Source organism: Lepisosteus platostomus, chromosome 9, assembly GCF_059453375.1.
Source record: "Lepisosteus platostomus isolate fLepPlt1 chromosome 9, fLepPlt1.hap1, whole genome shotgun sequence".
In the NCBI taxonomy this organism is placed as follows: Eukaryota; Metazoa; Chordata; class Actinopteri; order Semionotiformes; family Lepisosteidae; genus Lepisosteus; species Lepisosteus platostomus.
In genome coordinates this window covers 46008165-46020852 of record NC_142619.1, presented here as the reverse complement: position 1 = coordinate 46020852, position 12688 = coordinate 46008165, and positions in this window count along the sequence as shown.

The window sequence follows — 12688 nt, the reverse complement described above, 5'->3', positions numbered from 1 at the left end:
GTTAATTACTTTGTGTACTTGTTCTTACAAGTCTTTGTTTTTAAAAATATTTCGTGCGTTGCTGCTTTAAAGGAAGTCTGGGTTTTGTTCTGCGGCAGCCTTGAGCTTTTACAGAGTTTGACAGATCAAGCGGGAAACACATGACGAGGTCTCTGATGGGACCACAATCACTGCTATAAATTTCCACTCTTTAATTGTATTACCGAAGCCCGCTTATTTATAGGCTTCTGAGTAGCTCGGTGACGGGACGAGAAGCTGGTGGGAGTGTATCAGAGTGGGCTCAATATAATAGGTATTAGGCACATCTGTATCCAGTTGTATGGTTTTAATGTTTCTGTATCACCTTTTGTATTTTTCCTTTTTGATTTTGTCTGATAAAATAGTCTACGCATTGATGCATCTCTTACGCCCAGAAACTGCATTATCTTACAGTACAGTATATGTCTGTAAATGTAAAAAAGCTGATGTCACATTTAATCATGTCTCACTTTTATCTTACCTGTGGGAAAGACAGATATCAAAGGCATATGAGATACATTGTTGAGTAACCTGGTGGGAGGGTACAGTATGTAATATGATCTGGCTTAGTAGATTTGCCAACCTTTAAAGAACTTGTTACAGATCTGGATTTGCAAGTTAGAAACTTGAGAGTTGTTTTCCTGAAAGGCCTCCAGTGATTTATTGAAGTCTTACAGTGGAAAACAGTCATTCTGACATTTTGGTAAAGAATGCTTTAATTCCCTCTGTGCCTTGAAGTCAGATTTGGTAGTTTTAGAAAAGTAGCCTGAAAAAATCCCATTACAGGGAAACATTTAAAGTATTCAAGTATTACGTGGTTCAGTCGGTGTGTAAAAACCAGACATATTAAATTGTAAATTTTAGTGAGGTTACAAATAGGAATGTGGGATTACCCTGACCTTTCTCAGTAAGACTTGGAAAGAAAAAGGATTTAGCAGCCTTCAGAGCAACCGTATAGCACAGCTGATGTTGTTCATGAGTCTAAAATGATTTGGTTGGTGCCGCATTTCACTTAGAACAAATCACCTTAAAGATCAATACAATACTCTTGTAATCAGAGCCTCTTAATATAATGGTTGGGGTTTGCAGAAAGCTAATCTTTTGAAGTTGCTTACCATAGAGAGTTTAGGACTAGAGACCATATATGCAGACATTTTGGGAAGTTAGCATAGACAGCCCACACACATCCCTTGGGTGAATAGTGGTGACAATGTGATCAAACAGGAACAACATTGCAGCTGTAAGTATTATTATAAACAAACCTGCAACCAGAGACACTTGTGTTGGATATAGACTTTGCAAAATTCCAAGGGTACAAGACTGGTAAGAACATAAAATCAAAAGACACGTTGACAACAACAGGAGGCCATGCAGATTAGATCTCTTATTAAAATCCTTTACTCTAGACTGGAGAACCTTAGCTCCATTTAAGCTGTCATTCATACCCTTCTTCTATGAGCTCTTTCTAAGCTTATATTTTATTTTGTGGAATTGTGTACCAATCTTTTACATTCCACTGTTTAGAAAGGCAGTCATGGATGTTTAGAAAGGAACAGTGTACTGTATATGATCAGAAGCTCTGTCACCTTGAGACAGGTTAAGAGACTGTGATTATTAGTCAAAAGACAAAATTACAGTGAAAGTGTCGAAAACATATCAGTGCTGCTGAACAGCCAGTCCAAGTTATACACAGTATCCACTACAGCCATCTTGAGTTGGCCGCCATCTGACCAATAAGAAGACGACACCCTACGCTGTCCACAACAGCAGTGCACACCTCAGCAGCAGCAGCAGTCTCTGACAGCAGACAGCGGGTGTTAATTGTTTTTAGTCTTCACAGCCACCTATCCATTTGTAAAACACATTCATTACAAGGCTTATATACTTGCTCTTTTCTCACTGATCAGAAATAATATATTGCTGTTACCCAACTTTTTGTAGGGTGCAGTAGGGCATGACGGTGCAGTAATTAGCATTACTGTCTTGCAGCTTTGTGGCCCTGGGTTCAGTTCTGGACTTGGGGTGAATTTTGTATGTTTTCCCTGATGCGAGTGTACGTCTGTCTCTGTCTGTGTGTACCCTGCAATGGACTGTTGTCCCATCTTCTGCTTGTTGCTTGCTGGGATAGGCTCTGACTCCCCCATGACCCTGTACTGGATAAGTTAATAAAGTGGTTAATGAATTGCAGTGAAAGTTCCCCTTGCCGGGTATTAAAAGCTTTCTGGTACAGAATGAGTTTAATGCTTGAACAATACCTTTTGTTTTTTATACATAGTTTATTTACCCACATTTCCTACAGTATAACTGTATATCACATCAAGACACTATACAAAACAGAATGGAAAATAGCTGTATTGTTATGCCCTGCAAAACTATGACTGCAAATGATTATTACACTGCATGTTTTCCTTTTGTCCATAATTTATCTAGAAGAATGAATGCTATTGTCCGTGACACTAGTTCTGATGTTTTTTGGTTTTTAGTCAAGACTGTGTGCTTTTACATTTTACAAAATTACATTTTACACATATTCAGATTATTCTGAAAGTAATCTTTTCTTGTGGCTTAATATAAATAAAATCTCAGATGCTGGAAGCAAAGTGAAGCCACAACTAACAAGTAATTAACAGCATTAACTGTACATAACTAAGGGATCTTGGAGCAGCAGTACTTATTCTCAAAACTGTGGCAGTTAAAGAAAGATATTGGTCTTATTCAGTTATTATAATTTCTTATTTCTGCAGGATGCAGAAATGAGTTTCATTTTATAAATCTCCCAATTAGAAAACCTAATCAGATAACTTTTTTTGTGGCCTCCAAGAAAATATATTTCAGTTAATTACCCTCATGTGGGCACTTCTGTCTAGGTTGTTCAGACAAAATATTCTGTGTGCTCTGATCTGTAAATTGTATGCATTAGTTAAAGCTGAATTGGAATATTATGGTCTGTTTTGGTCACCATGTTAAAAGAAATATAGTGGTATAAGAGAGCAGGTACAAAGAAAAGCAGCCAAACTAGTTCCTGGTTTGAAGGGAATGTAAACTAAGTGGTACTAAGTGAACTGAACCTTTGTAACCAAAAATAGAGAAGATGGCACAGGGATTTGATCCAGATATTCAAGGTCCTGAAAGCATTGACCTAAGTCTACTCAGGGGGCTTCTTCACTATCAGCAGCAAGACAAGGACCTGGGGACATGAGACATTATGTTTAGGGCCGGTCAGGATAGAAAACAGGAGACACTTCTTTAAAAAGAGGATTGTGGGAACAATGAGCTTCCATGTCATGTAATTCTTATCCATCACATTCCTACCTGTATCCCCACCGTCTCATCTCTTCTTCTACCTACTCTGCTAGTCGTGGCCCTTCTTTGATTTACCGCTTCTAAATCTGTTCTTTATCTAATGTTGCCTCTCTCCAGTGGAATGACCTGCGCAGTCCTTGACCACCTTTTGATGCCTCCACAAAACACATCTGTTCTGACAGCGCTTGTGATGATCTCCTCTCTCAACTACACTCAACCTTACTCTCTACTCCAGTTACTGTGATTCCTCTGAATAGGTCACTTCATCTCAGTATTTGCCCTAAGGCTACCTTTCACAGTGTCCTTTACCTGAAGCACTACTTGTGCTGGTTTTGTACTGTACTCTATCCTGTGTGTGTCATTATCTGTGTTGCACTTTTCTTTTGCAATGTTAAATTATCCCTCCCTTTAGACTTGTATATTGTAATTACCTCGCTTCAAGGCATCTGCACTTATCTGTTCCGGTATTTTATTATTATTATTATTATTATTATTATTATTATTATTATTATTATTATTATTATTATTTTTATGCTGCTATGTTATAAAATACCTGTTCTCTGCTTTATTTTTTACTTTGTGCTTCATTATTGTTTATTCCTTTTTGTATAAATTGTATGCAACTGAAAGTCACTTTTGGTACAAGATCGGTGAAACAAATAATAAAGATGATGTGGTTGGATCTGACTTTACAGGAGGCTTTAAGCAAAACACAGAATTCTTTCATCATCTTGCTGCTACTACCCATAATGAGCAAGACAGTCTGAATGGCCTTCTCTTGTCTGTAACCCTTTGTCGTTCTTCTTTTGTGTACTGTATATTTAAAAATCAAATTATTAAAATAAATATTTTTATTTTAAAGATAATCATTTGCGACGGACAGTATTTGGAAATCTTTCAAAAATCTAAACGTTTAATTGCCAGATATAACAGTCAGGACACTTTAAAAAACGACATCCTAAACACTAACAGTTAACATGCTGTATGAGCCATTCTGTTACAGCAGATATGGATCTTACTGTTGTTACTGAGTGTCTTGCCAGAAATAACAGAAGATTTTAAATGATAGACTTTATTTTCATTTGAGCCACATGGTTAAGCTTATTTAGAAAAAAAAACACTCTTTGCTCTGGTGTGTTTCCTTGGAAAAGCTTTGTTTTTCCTTTACTCATGACATCATGCAAATAAAGGGAAAGATGGAGGTTGATATTTAAATTAGCTGAGCATACAACCACCTTAAAACTACTGACTTTAACTACTTTAACTGTAAAATACCCATCAGTGTCATTTCCATCCATAGAAAATATTTACACAAGAGAATCTACCTAGGAAACCCACATTGTCGGGTTACATTATGTTTGACTTAAAAAATTTAAAGAAAAATCTTACGCTGAAAGAAAAAAAGTTTTGTGTAAATGCATCCTGACTACCTTGTTAACATTTACTTTTGATACTGTAGCCTTAATTGTTTTATAATTGCCACCAGTTGAAGAAAGTGTAATTGTTAATAAAACATTGTAGGCTACTTTCTTTCACAATTAATTATTGAAAATATAATATACTTATATTAACTCTTATGCACTATGGACACTATCCAGTCCAATATTTATTTTGGGTCATCCTGACTATCCAGAGCAAATTAAGAATGCTAGATACCTTTAGCTGGATTCTTCCATATTTTTTTCTAAGGTAGTCTGGATTGAGAACAGTAGATGTTATGCTTTTCCTTTGTCAGTTTGAGTGTTTGAAAATCTTAACATCCTTTGTCAATAAAGCCTTATACATTGGTATCTGATAATAAAAGAAAGGCAATGAGAGAGGAGGCATACAATATACTAACTAATCTATTCACATATTATTAGCTGTGAACTTCAATATTGCTCTTAAAATGAAAAAGCATTGTTTTATAATTGGCATCAGCTGAAGAAAATGTAATTAGTAAAACAATGTGTTATTGAATATTACATTTACTGCTCAGTGGAAACTGGGTCATGTTTGCCTTTCCTGGTGCAAGACCAAAACTTACAGGACAAATCCTAAGGCACTTCTAAAGTCAAGCATATGTTATATGATTCAAATGTAGTTATTATAATGATTTAATTCTATGTTTTGGCTGTTTCAGATTCACTCTTTGGGCCTTACCGCGCTCTTGTCCTGGATGGTGCTGTTTCTTCTCCAATACTTTCACCAGCTGCTACCATGCTGGACTAAATTATCCATGGCTTTTCGGGTTATGGAGACTAAGCACTCAGAATTGAAGGTTATTGATGGGGTTGGTCCTATGTTTCCCTGAGTTCTCTGCTTTGTTCCCATAGGGTTTTCCCATTTGACCTTGGTCTAGTTTTAGGTCATCCTAATCCCTTAGTACGGGTTCCTATGTGAACTGTAAGAGGAGGTATGTGCTTCCAGCTCCCTTAAGGAGGACAATACCTATTAACCTCTGTTAAGTTCATGTGTCCATCCATACAATATGTAAGAAGCTTAAGGGATTTTACAGCATATGAGCTGAATATGATGTTATGTAATTAGGAGGTGTAACAGTTTCACAAAAGTATTTTTTAAATGAAAAACAAGAATGCTCTTAACAACATCTAGGATTTGTATGTTATGTCTTATAACTTGGAGCTAGGTTTTAAAATTGTCTCGACATGCTTCTGTTTTTATTTTATATTAGTAATTAATCTTAGTAAAGCAACAGGTAGCTATTTATTCTGTGCTGAAAAGAAAAGATGCACAGCATTTTGGCTGTGAAGCCTTCTCCAGACACCTGGCTCCACAGCGGAAACGTTGTGTCTCTTTTCTTTTCCTTTCAGCATGGAATAAACCTTTATCTGTTCCTTTAAAGCCTATGCTTGCTGAGGCAGTTACCTACTCTATTAATCTTAGTATACCACATTAGAGATATTACTGACAGCAGTGATTACACAACAAATTAAGAATTGATAACATGTTTTAGTACTGATTTTAATTTATTAGTAAAAATAATTTGCTAATGATAACTTCATAATAGTTTAAATATAATTTTAATCAGAAACATGTGCATTTTGATTCCAAGGGATTAAAGTGCTTTACATACTGTATAATGCCAGCAGCCATATCACCCTGCAGCTCTCAACTGGCTGCCCACTGAAGCTAAGCAGGTGTGAGCCTGGTCAGAACCTGGATGAGAGATCTCTTGGGAAGCTATGGTCGCTGCTGGAAGGGGCGTTAGTGGGACCAGCAGAGGGGCGCCCACCCTGTGGTCTGTGTGGGTCCTAATGCCCCAGCATAATGGCGGGGACGCTATACTGTAGTGGGTGTTATCTTTCAGATGTTACGTTAAACCGAGGTCCTGGCTCTCAGTGGTCATTAAAGATCCCCCGGCATTTCTCGATAAGAGTAGGGAGTTATCCTGGTGTCCGGGCCATATTTCCTCCAAATTGTCCCCATGGATGATTGGCTTGCACTTGCACTGCGATGGACTGGCGCCCTGTCCAGGGTGTACCCTGCCTTGCGCTCGTTGCTTGCCGGTAGGGTCCGGCTTCCCGCGACACGGTATGGTAAGATAAGATCACCACTTTATTGGCCATTTACAATTTCTTGTATTAGGAATTTGTCAAATGACATGACATGTATAAGGAAGGGACCCTCTTCATCTATTCCTGAAGTGCAGTGCCACCTGAGTGACAGTCCAACCCCACTACATAGCACGTCCGGTTGAGAAGTGAGGAATTTATTCACCCATTAAAATAGAAGGGAAATTTAGGTAAGCCAGAGCATGTGTGCCAAGTGTAAGGAGATCTTAGTCAGAACACCGAGATGCTAAAAACATTCCTACTGTTAAAAACAGTGCTATGGGATCTTTGATGGTCAGGACCTCAGTTTAGCATCTCCATTCTAAGGAAGGCACCTCCTACAGCCCTGTGACCCCGGTCATCACACAGGGGCACTGGTTTGACAAACCCGGTCCAGAGGGAAGACTGCAACCTACTGTCCCAGCAACACCAGTTCCATCAGCAATCTGCTTCCCATCCCGGTATAGGCCATGTTCAGCCTTGCTTAGCTGCAGCTGGTGATGCGGTTATCTCCAACAGCCATCTTCCCTTCCAAAGAATTATTTAATAAACAAAAAAAAAAGTAAAACCTGCTACAGAAGTTGCAATGATTGGCTTCAAAGCACTCTAATGAAACACAGGATTCTAGTGGGAATGGAGCCCTGAAGGTGTACTTGGAAAGATCTATTGTAAATAGATGTGTTATTGTTTAAACATCCCTGTACTTGCTTGTGTTATCTTGTTCTTTATGGTGTGTGCAAGAGGCTGGGATACAGTTAGGGGGTGGGGGGCAGGACCACAGAATGCACTCCTGTTACAATGAAATCTTTAACCCCGGGGACTGGGTTGTGCAGACTGTAGAAAGTCTACGAGCCCACGTGGTAGAAGGGATTTGGATTGGCAGGGATTAAGTTCTGTGTGTGGCTGTATTGTATGTCTGCTGTGAATGAGGCTTTTATGTTTTGTGATCACTTTTAATGCACGCCCCCACAGCACTTACCTGCTGGATTTGTCTGTGCATCCTCAGCATCCAGGCAAAAACTTCTACTTTCATTTCAGCGTTAAAAACTGTAATTTACTAATCTCTTTCCTTTTGTTAATCTGCATCACGTACTGTAGGTGCTGCTTCATGACCAAAAAAAGACAGTTGTCAGATGTTTTTTGATGCATTGACATCCAAAAAGAGTGTGTTACTGTGTATTGAAAACGTTTGTAACAGGTAAGTTAAAAATTTAGGTTTTTCTAATTTTTAAACATTAGTATTCAGATTACATTGTTTATGAGGATTTACTGTACACACTATAATGTATACAAGAGCAGTGGAAATTATATCATCTGCACAAATGTTTGGAAACATTGAGATGATGTTGCTCTATAGTACTTGCAATAATAATAAGCATCTGTGCACTTTTACCACACATTTGTTATTATTTAGTTTCATTGCAATATTCTAAAGTGAGGAAATAATTCCTACAGAAGGGCTCTCCAACCCTGGTCGTAGAGAGCCCCTGTTCAATTATTCTTAAAGGTCACCTTATATCACCAGTTATTTAAAGATTAGGAAAATGTATTAAGCAATGGAATGATCAATTAAGCATGTTTCGATGAAGTGAACGCTGGTCTTTGAGTATATTTACAGCATAAATATTCAGATTGTTTTCCAAATTATCTCAGAATGACTTAATTAAACACGTCTGATATTTAGTTGATCTTAGTTAAATTGTTCCAGGTCTTTAGATTTGGTTATTTAAAGGCTACCGCGATTGACTGCAGCTGTGGGGAATCAATAGCTTGAGGGCCGTGGGTCTGTCTGGAAAGACTTCACAGACACTCTCTTACACCTGGCCCGCATGCATAGAGACTGTAATGGCTTTCTTGGATCACAGAGAGGAAAAGCATTCTTCTTTAAACAGCACTGCATGTCAGTGGAGAACTCCTCCCGAACCCACAGTATGAGAGTGTGTGTGAGTGTTGTACATAGGTTGGTCTGGAGTGAGATAGACGCTGACGATTGCAGGAGTGTTGTATGTAGGCTGTTCTGGTGTGAGGGAGGTGTTAGTGGATATAGGAGTGTTGTACGTAGGCTGGTCTGGTGTGAGAGAGACACTGCGGCTGCAGGAATGTTGTTCATATACAGTACATAGGCAGGCCAGGTGTGTAAGAAAGCAATGGCAGTAATGGCATATGAGTGTTGGTAGCCAAGGACTGACAGCTGCAGTGTTGCTAAGGGCTGAAAGAAAAGCACAGTGTTGTGCTATATGAATGTTGTGTGATTGTGGCCCTAAAAGAGAGTTTGTCTGTGTGCTGGTGTGGCCAAAGAGGTGCTACATCCCATGGGTGTCGCAGAGGTACTGTATGTGAATTGTGCTTGGAATGTAATCCACCAGGGACAGCCTGGTGAACTGTAACCTTGTAAGCTGCAGAAGGCTGACAGCTGGAATTGCCTGAGACGTGACACAGTGGTGCAGAGGCATGTGTTAAGTGTCGGCAGGGTCGTTTGCGAGAGTAAACTGTTTGTAGAAAGACAGCAGGTGAAGAACAGTCTTGCCTGGATAGGACACAATGCGGGGTTCCAACAGAAAGGGGCTTTGAGATCACAGCAGGGCTGGTCTCCTGTCTGGTCATACCTGTGTATGAGTAAAGAATGCGAAAAGTGTGTGAGAAAATGGTAGTGTTTATTAATGACTGACTGGTGGTTGCTGAGTTGGAAGGGCCACACACGGGAATATTAGGGAGAATATTATAATGGTGAGACTGGAAAGCAGGAGACTCAGCTATAATCTCCCAGCTCCCAGTAGGAAGGGTGGGTGGGCTGACATTTACCTTCCTGTCTCAGCTGCTGGACTAGGCCTAAGGGTCTCAGCTCTGTTCAAGAAGATGTGGAGGAATCTCTGCCTGTCCAGAACCTGGTTGTCTGGCAGTGAGTGGTATACGGCATGTCACCACTGCAGGGACAGAGAAGGACCTTAGCAGGGATGATTATATTCCACACTGAGTTGTTGTACCTGTGTAAAGAGAGGAAAAAATGGTTGTGTTACCTGTGTTTATGGACTGTGTGGCATGAAAGAAAAAGAAAAGGTGTTGGAGTGAGAGTGGGCAAAATCATGGCATGTCTAGTGTAGCGACATATAAAACCTGTTGGATTTGGGCTTCCCAGTAATTAATCCCCTGCCCTTTGATATATCATCGGATTAAAGTCACACACTTTCTAATGAAGATGAGCAACCTCCTGTTGGTTTAACAATGATGTATGAAAAATCATTGCTGTTTAAAAGTTTATAATTTGGTTTTGAGACATTAAACTGCAAAACATTCACTCACATGTACGAACATCTGTATAAAAGTATTTAGTCATCATGGCAAATGGTTACATGATTGTAAGACCAGGTATTGGCAAATTGATAGTCATTTTTATTTTAGAATATTCTGGAACTCCACCCTCCTCACTTTGATAGCTCATGTTTTTTCAATTCTGCAAGACAGACTTTGCTAATGATCCCCTAGTCTCCTAAATGTCTCTTGACTAGGAACCGTCCGGGTTAAAAATGTGTTGGCTGCTGGGAAATTGCCATTTCTGGTAATGCTTCAGGATAACGGGATGGGAGATGTTCAGCAAACAGTATATAGTACTTAACAAAGCTTCTTAGTTTTTTAATATTAACCACATATTGTACTGTACATCCCTAATAAGCATTTGTGGGATAAGAGGATTTTTGAGCTTCATTAAATATCCCTCAAAGTTGTCCTTTCATAAAATGAAATAGGATTCACCATTTTAAGCTAAATGACTGACGTTTTTAGTTCACAGATTTTACAAGACATAAATCTAGCTTTGTTAATTGATCTGTTCAGATGCCTTCCTACATTCTCAACCTAAACCACAAACCACATTATAGTGTAACCAGTGCTGCTGAAGGTGGAACTCTAAACAGTTGTCCATGGAGCAGCAGGCAGTGTAGCAAACAGGCAAAGCAGTCCAGAAACATAGTAGGGGAAACAAGTACTGTTCTAAACTGGAGCGACACAGCTGAGGCACAGAGAAAGATCCCAAATCCCAGGTCCAACGATGGAATCCAGTTAAGTAACCAGGAGACAGGGGAGGAGATGTGATTACCCACAGGTGAAGCAAGCTTCCTGTGTGAATGCGTTTCCATGGCACCCGGCCTGACTGGCAGGGGGAAGAGACATGGGTGGCTGGTGCAGTGGAACTAGCCCACTCCCTGACGCTCCTGCAAGGACGGGTGTGACACAATCAAGGACTGCAATTTTGATTCTAAAATATACTCTGACAGGTCTTTTAGATGATTAAAATATGTCCACTCAATATCTGCTCCTGGAGGTTTCTAAGGTTCTACAAACTCATGCAAACCACTAACAAGGTTTACAAAAAAAATTCTTTATAAATTGGTTTCAAAATTGGGAGTGTATATCTATTAATGACCATGCATTCACCCTTAAGAGGCCTTAATAGTTGATGGAGGAGGTAAAAGGTTGAAGAGCTCAACTTGACTGGAATGCATTACACATATTTTGTGAATTATCTTTTTAAAGCAGGTGAATGTCTTGAGAAAACCCTGATGCCTTATTTATGTGACCTTCCATACAGTATCTCGGTAAGCTTAAATACTGTACATAGTACATTAATACTGTACATACTGTACATAAATACCAGGTTCAATAAATATGTAAAAAACATGTAATTATCTGAACACAACCAACAATAAATGAAATAAAAAAAATTACAATTTCACTTGACTTTCTGTATGTAAGCTATTATGTGGTAAGAATGCTGCTTCTTACACTGAACTTCCCATGATAAATAAATTTGAACACGCTGTCTTTAGGAAAGTGTCTTGAAGTACTAAGCTTTTTCCGAATTAAAGAACCTCTAGAATGTTGCAGTTTCCGCTCAGGCTTTGGAAGAGGATCCCTTCTAAGTTTTCAATACCAAATGAGAACGGTAAAACTGGTTACTTCTGTATCAGGGATGCCAGTGTTGTAGAGAAGCATCCCTGGCCAAACAGGATCAGCTGGCAAGTTTGGTGATCAGTACCCATTAGGGGCAAGAGTAAAGAGCTGAGTTGAGTAACATGAAGATAAGTTAAGCGAAGATGGAGAATTGGACGACTCAGAATTAATCAAGCTAAATACTCAAGTAGTTCAGGTAGGTAGCTGCGTCAGTGTGCGTAGGCTGCAAAGGAACGTGTAATAGGTTTATTCCATGCTGAAAAGAGAAGGAATTATTTTCAGCGTGGAATAAATATATTACTTGTTCCTAAATACACAAGTGCCTGATTGTGTTCAAGTGAATAGTGAAGATTGAGAACCAGGTGATAAGGAGTTAATGAAGTTTGATACTCAAGTGCCTGGTGGTGTTAAATTGAAGAGTGAAGTGAAGATTGAGAATTGGTTAACAAGGTGTTAATTAGGCTGAATTCTCCAGCGCCTGATTGTCTTAAATTAGAGAGTGAAGTGAAGATTTAGAATTGGTTAACAAGGAGTTAATTGGGTTGAATACTCCGGTGCCTGGAGATGAAATGAAGGCAGAGAGCAAAGAACTACCAAGAAGACCTAGAGAGTCTGATGTCTATGTGTGTGAGTAGAGCCAAGGACAGACCAGAAGAAGGAAGAAGACCATCCCGTATTCTCTGAGAAGGGACAAACACATGAGGACTGGGATTTTGGAGGGGGTCAAAAAGAACAGGACAACTCACTAAAAATGCAAAAAAATCTGGTGGCATTCTGGCAAAGTCAGGATCGTGATGGAGTGTGTGTCAGATTGTATCACAGAAAAAAAACATTGTTACTAACTGCTTTTCACAAATCATGAAAAG